This window comes from Vidua chalybeata, chromosome 3 (genome assembly GCF_026979565.1).
Source record: "Vidua chalybeata isolate OUT-0048 chromosome 3, bVidCha1 merged haplotype, whole genome shotgun sequence".
NCBI classification, from domain to species: domain Eukaryota; kingdom Metazoa; phylum Chordata; class Aves; order Passeriformes; family Viduidae; genus Vidua; species Vidua chalybeata.
In genome coordinates, this window is record NC_071532.1 from 51,947,287 (window position 1) to 51,960,086 (window position 12,800).

At 39.7% G+C, this 12,800-nt stretch overlaps 1 protein-coding gene across 11 annotated transcripts in view; it reads right to left on the bottom strand.

The window, feature by feature from the left end:
- Window positions 1–12,800, bottom strand: part of HIVEP2 (HIVEP zinc finger 2) — a 135,928-nt gene that overhangs the window by 100,992 nt on the left and 22,136 nt on the right. For 10 of the 11 annotated variants that reach the window (XM_053939441.1, XM_053939433.1, XM_053939436.1 and 7 more), the window contains exon 2: window positions 3,252–3,347. The gene's annotated coding sequence lies outside the window, so the exon portion shown is untranslated. Of the gene's footprint in view, window positions 1–3,247; window positions 3,348–12,800 lie in introns of all 11 variants that reach the window. The other variant, XM_053939442.1, reaches the window with a different exon arrangement.

Genomic DNA, 12,800 nt, shown 5'->3' on the forward strand with positions numbered 1-12,800 from the left:
CAGAAGAGAGTCAGGCTCACTGTGGCACCTACACTGACCCCAAGGAAGAGAGGAAAAGGAGATACATCACCTGCCCTGTGCCTTGGATTAGCAGCAAGAACCTCAGTACCAATCATGTATGTCACCTGAACAGCCCCAGTGGGTCCCCCTGGCACCTGTCACTCTGCAGGTAGTAGCTGGAACAGAGCTAGGACTTCCACAGACCATGGAGCACCATGCCACGCCTCAGCAACAAGCACGAGGGAAGAAAAGTTTCCCCTGCTTTTGGCACTTCACATACACAAGGGAAAAGGACAAAGCAAATAAGGAAGCTCTTGCCTCTCCCAGTCTGGTGTCACATAGGCACCTTTTGCTGAAGAATGTAATCTACCTGGATACCATAGGACTGCTTTGAAACTTGATTTAAATGTTTTATAATCTAATGGGCCTAAAAGTTAACATAATTTTAACTGGCACTGGAAGACACTGGAACTAGTTGCCTAAAGCGGCTGTGGGTGTCCCATCCCTGGAAGTGTTCCAGGCCAGGCTGGATGGTGCTCTGAGCAACCTGGCCTAGTGGAAAGTGTCCCTGCCCATGGGACACTTCTAAAGACCGTCTAGTTCCAACAACTAGACAGTCTTTTTAAGTCCTTTCCAACTGAAGCTATTCTATGATTCTAAGTTAATGATTTTCCACATTGAAATAACAACACTGAGAAAAGGCAAATCAAAGTGGAGGGCCAAATTTAAAAAAAAACTATTGGGAATTTTCTATCCATATCTAAATTACATGCACTTTATTGGATCTCAAGTTTTCATTTTTCTACTGCTTAATAATCACAAATATGTTATATATACCCTTTCCATTTTGTCATTCTTTCACTATATTACATCAAATTTAATTTCCTGTGGAAGTGTGAAATCTTTTCAGCTGTCACTGTCTCAGAAGCTTTTCTGTAATAAGCAGAGCCTCGTCCTCTGGCAGGTCAATCTTTTATGAGCTGTGCTTCTGCAGATTAGCTTCCTGAAATGTTTGCAATGCTATATGAGAACCAGCAAAAGAGGAGAACCAAAATAACACCCAAAAGGAAAAATAAACATTAAAACCTTCACTTCCTTCTGACTCTTGTGTTCACTGGTCAAAGGAAATTTCATTTTGATGTGTGTAGATGGCAAATCCATGAAGGTTATTGCAGTGTATCAGAACCTTCACAAGGTGTGAGACACAGTTTCCCTTGCCCCACAGCTCATTAAAAGTACAGCTATGAGATGGCTGCTCACTCTTTGTGTTGGGGAACATGGAGATCTGCAAGCAGTCGCCACTCTGACAGCTGCCTCTCCCCACCACCTGCCCTTGGCACTCCGAGAGGTCTCCAAAAGCCACATTCCACCAGAAAAGTGAAAATGTCAACCAAGATGCATTCATGCTTTTCATGATGAGATACCTGTGATGGCAGGAAAGCAGACCAGCTGGTCTGCTGGGTCCTTTCCAGACCACTGGCCCTGCAGGACAAGAAACTCATCTTCTTCAGACCAGCTTTCCATTACCAATGCTTATACACACACCAAAACAACTTATTTACAAAAACACATACCAACAAATTATTCTGAATGTTTGAAAATGAATCAACTCACAAGAAACATGAGCAACAGAAATTCTTATTCCTGTATCCTTCCTGAAAAGGTGCTTGGGTATGGACAACAGAAGAGACATCTGAACAAATACAAACAGTCTGCAAAGGGTCATGTTAACAGTGTTTGGCCAGCAGAGGCTACCGAGAGTGGCTAAAAAGGCATACTAGAAGCCCTGCCAGCAGAAGCAGGTGCAATGCCCTCTCACTTCAGTGGTAGATGTCACTTCAAAGAGCTTCTCTTTGAACTGTCCAGCCAGATGTGGAAACCTTCACCAACCAACACACAGGCTACCCGAGTTGTGAACTGCTTTCCCAAAACACCCTGTATTGACCAATGAAGAACGATCTTTCTCTTCCTGCTCCCCTTAAGACTTCTGTCTTGCTTTTCCTCTCGCACATCACTGCTGTAGTAGCAGATCATCCATATTTCTGACAGTGTCTTCAAAATTACACATAAAAATACAGTGCATTAAACCCAGATATATACTTTCAGGGCAAACAGTCATCTCTCCTTATCACATATAACAAGCATTTCATTAATTGAGTTCTCTTCTCATTATTTTGTCTACCCATTTCCTTGTAATTTTATGTTTCTATCTTTAACACTTAATCTCTAAGAAATGGCTAAGAAGTAAAAGAAAGAATCCAAGCAGGGAACATTACTTTAACAGAAGGTGTTAAATGCAGTGCTATTCCACTCCCATCAGCATGAAGAAATTTTTTCAGCCAGCTTTGATGGAAGTTGCACTGGAGCCATAAGTCAGATGAAGATGTTCCATGCTAACAGCTACATGGTGTGCTCTGAACTGCTTTAGAACCTAAAACAACAATTTAATCACTCTCATAAAACCATTTTGCCATACTCTTACAGGACCTGTGTGTTAAAAATATCAAGCCAGAATCATAGAAAAGAAAAACGCGTCAGCTATCAGCGACCTTAGATTTTTTGCCTTGTAGGCCATAAATTGAATAGCCTCCCTTCACCAGATGTGAATCTCAGTCTCCATTTCCTTACACAGGGTGAGGAAAACAGGCTCAAATATGAATTTCCTTCCTATTGAAATCTTGGTCAAAGATGGTGGGTGATGTAAAGATGAACATCAAGGGAATAACTGCCATCATCTGGTTGACTTTGGTAAAATGGAGTTAATTTACACTTCTTTAGGAACTCACTGCTGTGTGGAATTAATCTAATTTAGACTGACCAGAAAATGAAAATGGAATTAAGGAAGAAGGCAATTAAAGACCTTTCCTAAATGCAAAAAAAAAAGAAGTGCAGCAATACAGTTAAAGTACAGAACCCTTCACACTACTGCTAACACTCCCTCCTTTTTGACAGAGAGAATAATCATCTGTATATCTACATATCGTCACTGTACCAGTATAATCTTGTCCAAAGGAAACACTGGTAGAATGCTTCTACCAATATCTGTGAATAAATACATGTTGAAGTTAAAACAGTTCACTATTCTGCATACAGGCCAGGCCTAGCAGATAAACATCTGCTGGAACAGCTCCATGAAACTGGCTGTACATGTGGCTTAACATTTACTTCAATGACTTTTAGCACCTTCTTGTTATTGTTTCTGTGCTGCTCCAACAAGCAACAGTTAATGTAAGCTGCAGACGTTCACATACCGTGTACTTGTGAATAACTGGTTCCCAGAGATGTGGCAGTGATAACATTGTCATCGTAGGACTCAAAGTAGATCACATGTCAGAAGAGGGTCCCACCTGAAAGTATAACAAATCCAGATACTAAGTTCATCATATTCAAATGTTTATAGCAAGCTCTGCCAATACATTCATGCATTTCACACATTCATCCTGTGCATTAATAGGGTCTGTGCTTTTTCCAGGCTCACAGAAAACATTTTGCCATTTACAATGGCAAGCAAAAGTGCCCTGCTGTAGCCAAATTGTTTTAGCCCACTGCTCCAGACCATATTTCAGGCTCTACAAGCTGCATCTCATCCTAGAGTAAGTGGTTTTCAAGAAGAAAGTCTGATAAATAACAAAGAATTTTCAAGAATTCAGATTTTAGGCATAGTTTATATTTTTTAAATTACTCTAATGCTTCTTTGACTCTTCATGCCTCCAAAGTGGCTTGGCTTTTGCCTTTATTACACTTCAGTGATCAGCCTCCACATCTCACAGTTCACTAGTATCATGTACACCTTCATTTGCTGCCACATAAGCAAGTCGGTGTCTCCTATATTCTGCATTTGGTGTCCAATAACAAGTGTAAAACCATGTAAAGACTAAGTTGCAAAGAACATAATCCATGGGTCCAAAACAACAAGAAAAAATTATAGGTGAAGGGCAGTATGCTGCCCATGGGTATGATGCTACAATGCAATATCTAAAATTTGCCTGCTCTGAACCAGTATTAACACAAACAGAGTAGTGCACCTCTTTGTGGGCACAGGCACACATAAATGCCAGATGCTGAGGTGAGCTGCTGAGCCACAGCATGGGACCCAGCAGCAGTGAGGAAAACGGGGGAGCAGTGACTGCCCTGAGGCAGCGCTGGCTGGTAGATGGTGCAGAGATCTATCTGAGTCTCAGATAGATCTGTTCTATGGTACTGCTGAAATTTTCTTTCCCAATAATTACCTACAAAAGCAAAAATTCTCGACCTGTTGAAGCCTTAAAAAGAATCTTCCTTCCCAGAGAAATCATTTGTGACATACCCCGCACAGAAGGATAAACACAGCCAACTGCCTTCAACAGAAAAACATAGTAAGACATGCAACACATTCTTCTGCTTGCAGATTTCTTTGGAGTCACTTAATAATCTGTTCCTAATGACTGCACCTGATCATTTACCTTGCAAACTACCAGGACTTTCCAGGTGAATACTTTCATTTTAAAGTTCTAAATCACCATATGAATTGAAAAGAATGATCACCAGATAGCAACATCATGAACAGAAATATACAGCACACAAGGAAGTGTGAAGTGAAATGCAGTCTATCATCTCTAGTGAATCAGTTCAAATCTAATTCAAGTTGATAGCTGCCACCAGCTACCTTTGGCTTCCTGCTCTCTAGTGTCCTGTAGGAAATCAGTTTGTAATTCTCCATTTGATTCCCTTTTGCTCAGATTTCTTCACTGAGTCTTTATCCTCTTCCTTAGCCAGTTCCAGATTTTCAAGGCCACCAGTTATGCCTGCTGTCCCTCTGCTCTTAGTTGAGATGGAAGGGATCTCAGAGACTGTGTAGAAGAAATCCAAAACAGCTCAAAACAAACCACTAGTGGAGCCAGACACGCTAACTTTGAATTGATGCAATTACTCATGACCCTGACAACTTTCAAGATCTTTTACAAAGATCTTTCTGTCAGAGGCCTCCTAATTCCTTACCTGTGGTGAGAAACAAGCACCAAAGTCCCAAAAATTCAGCTAAAAATTTCAAGTCCTAGAAGAGCTTCTTTAAGGCAAAAGCAAAGTCTTTCTAGGTGAAGCAGGAGCATGGAAGCCATTGTGAAATGAAATGAAAATGGAAATTATATGGGAGGTATTTAAGTACATGGTTCTAGCAATTATGGAAATAGTGTTGACAGAAATCCATCAGGGACCCAGAGCTTAAAATCTCAGTGGGAGAAAGACTGGGAACTAAACATACAAATCAATATAGTCTCTGCAGAATGAGAGACCGGTAAGAAAATGAATACAGTTCTTATCCAAACTGTTTATTTTCTATAGCTAGACAGTGATAATCTCTTGTGCTATCAATTAAAACCTTCATTTTCACAAGCAATGTTTTAAGGAAATGCAATATTAGGCACAGTTAGAAAAATTAATGGAAGCTGAAATTAATTTTTTGCTTGCAGCTTAATTCCACATGCGTGCCATCACTTCTTAAAACTGAGTCTACATGTCTAAAAACTATCCTAAAACTGCATTTATACATACCAAGCTACAGATAAGTCACTTCCTTGCCCCAAAGTTACTCCTTTCTTACAACAGTACATCACTGAAGAAGCAAATATGCAATCTTTTGTATTTATATATATATATATATATATGTATTTATATATATATGTATTTATATATATGATATGGATATAAATATCTATATCAATGCACACAGCAAAGTTACACCAACAGAGCTACAGAGGCCTAACAACCACAGGTATTTAGAAAGTCCCTATAAAACCATTGTCATGGTCTATGACTTACCAGGTTTTTCAGCAATTCTTTCTCCCCATGCTAATTTTAAGAATGAATAAGGACTTAAGAAATAAACAAAGTAGCTAAACCAAATGCTTAGATTGATTATATACAAGCATCGAACTCTTTACTAAACCCAGGTCAGGAGGGGTATCAAGCCTCAAAAACTCTCCAGATACATAGAATATATTTTATTATTAATTTCATTTAAAACTATAGCTTCTAATTTCAAAACATATACCTCTTAATAGCCTTTCTGAAAAATAGAGTTTAAAGTTAAATAAAAGTATGTTATTAATGATCTGAAAAAACATTTTCTGTCCTTTCCTCTCCATAAATCTAAGGCTCAAGTATTACTTTCCTGGCACCTGTTTTCTGTTTTACAACATCAGCATAATTTCAGTAAAGGTGAGAAAGTTGGTGTTTTGTTCTCTCTGCCGTCAGAAGCTGCATTACAGACACAACTGCACTTGTATGCTTTACAAAAAATGTGCAAAAAATGGATGGATGGATGGATGGATGGATGGATGGATGGATGGATGGATGGATGGATGGATGGATGAAGTGACAAAATATATCAGGCTGACATCCATGCAGACTGAAGCCCTCTTCTCCATACAGAAGAGGCACAGTACTTGACAATGACACAGGCTTTTCCCCAATCCACGTCTCCACACACACTGCAGCTGCACTCTGGGAGGAAAACAGGAGCAGTAGTTTCTCAGTAACCAGGAATTACATTGCTGATAGTGACTATTCAGTTCTGCCTTTGTAATGTCTGTGCGAACACAAATAGGTCACATCAACAAGTGGGAGGGCAAGCAGGAAGAGAATGAGAGAAAGGAGATGCAGCTGCAGGCAGGGAGTAAACTGCAGTAGGGGGTTCCACAGTGATGCACAGCAATCTGCTGCCCAAAAGCACTGAGGAATTCAGAAATGGGAAATTGGAAGCAGTCCCTGGCACAAAGCTGCACAAAAGGAGTGAGGGCATACAGAAAATAAAGCATGAAAATCTCCAGACAACTTACTTTTTCTTTGACTTTCTTTGATAAACTGCAGAGAACCCCTCTAAAATTAAAAAATACTTGTTAGACTGTCCCTGACATGATATATTCCACCAGCACTATTTAATTAATCAAGTACATTATTCTTTGTCACTTTGTCACTCTATGACTTTGACCTTTCTCCCTTTTAGATTAATTTTTTTTATAATTCTGCCCCTTATTTTCATGAATGTTTGTGATCACAAAATATATTGAGAGTGACAGACAGTAAACATTACTGGAGGCTGTCGCACTTGGACTGTGACTTGGACTGTGATGTGAATGATCATCCAGAGGCGAGTCTATGAGTTCAGAGTTAGAAGGTTACTCCAATGCCCATCTCTCCAAAGATCAACACTTTTGAAAAACAACCTCTAAAATCAAGACCTAACACCAGGAGAATTTCATAGTAATTTCTATTTCTATTCCTGCCACAGTAATGAAACTCATTTCAGAGATCAAAAGTCATTAAACAGAGAATGTTGACAAATGAGACAGAAGATGCTGCGGATATGAAAGCACAGGGAAAAACATTCCATTCCACCCCATATCCCACTGAGATATAACATCCCAAGTACTGGTGAGAGACACGCAGAAAAAGACAGAGTCAGTCTAGAAAAGCACAAAGAGATTTGATCACTAATCAGAGACAGAAACCCATCTGAAAGTCACAACTGTCTCTGCAGGCTCTGAAAGACGGAATTAAATTGGCTTAGTACTATATTCAAAAACGAATTTAATTAGCTGACATTAAGCAGGATAAGTTTGCAGTACCATGTTGCTCTGACAAGCTGTCTCCAGAAGGATAAGTGGAAGGTAAAATCTTATTTTTCAGGATGAGATTATGGCCGTGCACTGAGACAGAAGGTAATGGCATATCTGCTGAGGGCAGCTGAAACTTGGTGCTGGACATCTCATCTCACAGTATAAAAGGATGGTATACGATAGACAAGCCAGAAGTGCAAGTTTCAGATCCTGTGCGTTTATTTGTATGGCTGCGCAGCTTCATCCTCCTTCTGCTGTTGCCACTTACATAAAGAAGAGAACCTCAGTGTATACAGGAGCTTTTCCTCCAGTTTCTCTGTCAGAGCTTCTCCCTGGAAAGACTATGATACCCTAGGTGAATTTTTTTTGTTTGTTTGTTTATAAGAGAGCATGTTAGTCCCTGGATGGAAGAACGAGGTCTGTGCAGGGGGCAGTTTCTGTGCTAACTGGGCAGGCTGATGCATCTGTTGGCTGCTGTTGTGTGTTTCATGGGGTCACCCACAGCACCCCTGCTCTGCTCTACCAGAACTTCTCTACGTGTACTAGAACCTGAACATCACAGTGCAGCCTGCAAGCAGAGCGGCCATGTTTTGACAGCAAATAAAAGTAAACACAAACTATGGCAAAAATCTAGCAGCACTTAGTGATGAATGAAGGATCAATGGCAAAATGCATACTAAATCCAAATTGTTTCCCCAAGAACAGTTGGAGGAAATGGAACAACACATTTCAAAGGAAAAGTCCCACGAATATGGGATGTAACAAGCCTTGCCTTCTCATGCCTCCTTGTATTGATAAATTTAGTGCTGGAGATAGGCATCTCACTGTCAGTGCTAGAAATTCTGCTTATTGTCAAAGTAGGCACATGTATCCCGGGGTGTGACCAGGAAAGCTATTGCTCACATCACTTATACTAGTATTTCAGCCCTGTCACACCAGAACCAAGCCAGATTTACCAAACAAGACAGATTTACCAAGCAAGATCCATCCATCCCATCAGCAAGTCATTAAGGAAGTGTTCTTCCATCCCCTGACAAAAGTGCACAGCAATATGAGATCTTAATTTAGGCTGGTAGTGCCCTTCTTCCTCCCACAACTCCTCTCACCAGGACTGTATTTAGGCTGTGTGACCTTGTGTGGCAGCTCACAGATTTTAAGTGCAAGCACAACACACCACATGCCCTTCTCTGGCATCACATTAATCACCCTACTTTAATGACTTCTACTGATAAACCACCCTGTGTACCCAGCCATCCTCCCCAGTGCCTGCATCTACAGCAATAAATTAAACACGCCCTTTCCCGTACCCTGCCACTGTGTCATCCACCAGTAGAGAAAAAGCCACTGAGAGTCTCAGCTGGCAGTCATGAGTGAAAACCCCAGTTTTACCAGTCAAGAGACCCAGTCTTACTAGCCATTTGACAGGTGACCCTGAATTTCTCTATGGTTTTTTTTCATATGGAAGAATCCTATTTCTGTTCGGCTACAATGAGAACTACAGATACAAGATACTATTTATTACTGGGAAGTATCTATACCACCTATTACTCTACATAGCTACAAATCAGAACTTCAACTAAACAAACATGGCTACAGAGAACATATGATTTTGTAGTATTATTTTTTAATTACTTCACTCTCTTCCAGGAAACTCAAGTCCACATCTGAGCACAAATAAAGACACAAGATCTTTATGATAAGAAAAGCAAAACAATGGCCTGATATGACCTAACGAAAGCACAGGATACTACTCCCCCAGGGTAGAAATCTCCTTATTTCAAAACTTCCTTTCAAGTGTTTTGGATATGTTACTAAACAAAGAAAACAAGACATTCACTTTTGCAAGGCAGTAACATTTTTTTAAATAGTGGCATCTGACATTATTCCATAAATCATCCACAAAATCAATGTGCTTTATGTCAGATGGGACCTTTAAACTTAAGAATAAAACAAGTTTAGGACTGAATTGCAATGCAAAGATACATGTAATAAACTAAATATGTCAAAAGCTTCAGGGGAAAAAGGGCTGCTGAAGGTTTAACATGGTTTAACACAGTGTACAAAGGCACACAGATTTACCTCTGTGATGCTAAGTGATGTATGGTGCTGGGAGTGCCACCAAATCATAGGACTTGAGAAACAGACTGAGTTCTTAGCCGACGGTGATTTCTTATCTGACCATGGAGGGCATCTCACAATCTGTCTCCATCTTTGATCCTTTCTTTCCTCTCCTCATCTGTCAGGTATTTATGCTGTAAATTCAGTGAATTTGAAGATGTAAAGACAAGAAAGCCTACATCTTCATAGAAGACTTTAGATATTACCACATGGACAATAAAAGTCATGGTAATAAAAAAATCACTTACATCACACAATTGTAACATTTTACCATTTTCACATAGACTTCTATGCAGCAAGTAATTAATTCAACCTTCCTCCCAACATCTCTTTTGTAACCTTGTTTCCTACATAAAAAAAAACCCTGCAATCACAAACTGTGTGTGATGTCACGCCTGTGTCTATCTGTCTTCTCTTAGTAATTTCTCTAAAGATATTCAACAAAGAGATAGCAGTCTCAAAATTACTCAATTGCCAGAAGGTCCTTCCAATTCCACCTTATGCTTAGACAGGAGAGAGATGGTCAGTATTCATGTTGGGGAAAAGTCTTCCATGTTGAGTCAGAGAGCGCAGAACTTGCAGATAAAACAGATGTACTGAGATGCAAAATGGTGTCAAAAGCTGAAGTTCACAACTACAGGTGCACCCATATGGCTAAATAAAAGTGGGAAAGGAAGCAACTTCACCCACTGGAGTACACTGGCCCAGCTACCCAACCACCGTGAGATGGACAGTTTGTATCTGTGGTCTGTGTCTCACTGGGAAAAGCCTAAAAAGTTCCCACAGCCCAAGTATCTCCCATGGAGTTTTCTAGGGAGGACAAGTGCAGCATTTCAACAATCCTGAAGCCCTCAGTGAGAAGATACTGCTTTAAAATGGTGAGAGGAAAGCCTGGTAGCTATTGCAGAAGAAAATACACATACACACACCCCTGAGTACTCATTACAGTTGCAAAAACAAAATTCCAAACCCGAAATAATACAATACTCTCACAATTGGCTGTTTCAGCAAAATGTAACAACAAAACCAAAATAAACACCCCTGTCCTTTCACAAAGCAGTGTCTGCCAATAATTACATTCATGCTACTGCCACTGCAACACAGTAAAGTCAGATCAGAAGCAGGTGAATTATAAAATTGTAACCAGTAGCACTGAAATTATAATCTTACTTTGTTGTAAAAACTAAAAAAAAAAATTTAAAGGCTGGATTTTATTATACATATTTGTGTCATTAATTATATCAAAACACATCTAAATGTTGATGATACTTCAAATATACTGTGCAATGAAAAATATGGTGAAACAACTTTTGAAGTAATTTATTAGTCATTCCCATACTTCATAAGAAAACAAATATTATACTGATTTATTTATTTTAGGCTATCAAAAGCATCATATTCTGAAAGTGTTCATTTCTTTCCACCACCAATTTGTAGCATCCTGCTTCCAACTCTGCAGTTTAGTAACTCAGAGTTTCATCTGCTAGTGTGAGGAAAAAGATTTGAGTAGCTACAAGTAAGTGCAACTACAAGAAATGGCTTGTAGTTGAAAGACAAATGACAGCAGAATGGAACACATAACCAGAATATTTTAGAAGTCTAAAATTTTTCTTCGGATTGATATAATATGGACAACAGATGGGTTTTTAAATGCAGCTCTCGATACAACTTTGCATGTGAGAAAGAAAATAATTTGGAGTTCACAGGAACAGGAGCAGATTGTTATGTGAATCCAGTTGGTGCCATTCTACACCCTTAAATTCTTCTGCAAAATACTGTAAGCAGAACAGCAGGAGTCCCAAAATTCCCTTCGCTGGCTCCAGCTCAATAAGTCATTCCTATTTACAAAATATATAACCATATACTTAACTTCAGGAGAATGTGTAGGACCCAGTGATTTCACTGCAACTTTGGAACCTGCCTGAAATTTAAGTTTCTCTTAGGGGCTTTGCTAATGAAGCACGAGATTCATCTGGCAGATATTTGTGTTGCATTTCTCTCATGCCTTGACTGCTGACTGCACCTTAGTTAAGCTATTTTTCCTCTTAAGTAAAGGAGATAGAACTGGACTCAAAAGCCACTAGCCTGACTTTTGCAATTACTTCTATGTTTAATACCATAAATATCTTGAGCAGAGGCACCCATAGTAAATGGCACAACTATTGCTCGCTCTGAGAATGGTCACTTAGATACAAACAACAACAACAAAAAATTAAGGTTCAAACCCCACAGTCAGTTTTAGCATAAAACCCCTATTGGCACCCTATGGATCAATGGCAGAATACAGCATCTGTCTACAGGACATCTCTGTAATATAAGGAAGTGGAACTGACATGAAGAGAACACTGCACTACAGTGATACTGCTGTGCCTCACTCATATTTATGAATATAACTCACATGAAAATCAGTGCTAGGTGGTGTGAATCTTGCCCCAAACTCATGAACTGTGTAGCAGAACCAGGAATTGAAGCTGTGGCTACTGAGTCCCCACCCAGCCAGCTAGTCACTAGACCGTACTTCCTTGGGTAGAGAATTACAGTAAATACATCAAGTCAGCTGTGTACTGCTGAGCTTGTGTGATCACACATCACAGACAGTAAAACATGCCACCACCATAAACTCAAAGGTCTACTCGATGCATATGACGTTGCCATTTCTAGTTTTGATGCAAAGCATTCAAATTCCAAGTGCAAACACATGCATTTAAAGCAGTTTTTCAGATGGAATAAAGTATACATTGAAGCAGTGAGTGTTATTCTAGTTTTCTATAAGAATGACATGTCAGCAGAAACAAAAAAATTTCTTTCTCACTATTGCAACCAAGCACCTTACTGCATGCAGTATGCCAGGAAAACGGACTTGCTGCAGGAGGAATTGAACTGGCACAAGCACAACAGAAAGGATTTTAATCTACAAGCATTGCACTGTGGAAAGCAACTGCACAAGGAAGCATGCTCCATGTAGATAAACCAAATCTTGCACGATGCACTCAAAAAAACAACTCCATTCTCAAAGTAAACCTTGCAACAAACATCTCCAAAGTCTGGGAAGGTTCAAAATCAGGGCCTGCCAAGGTAAAGAAAGAC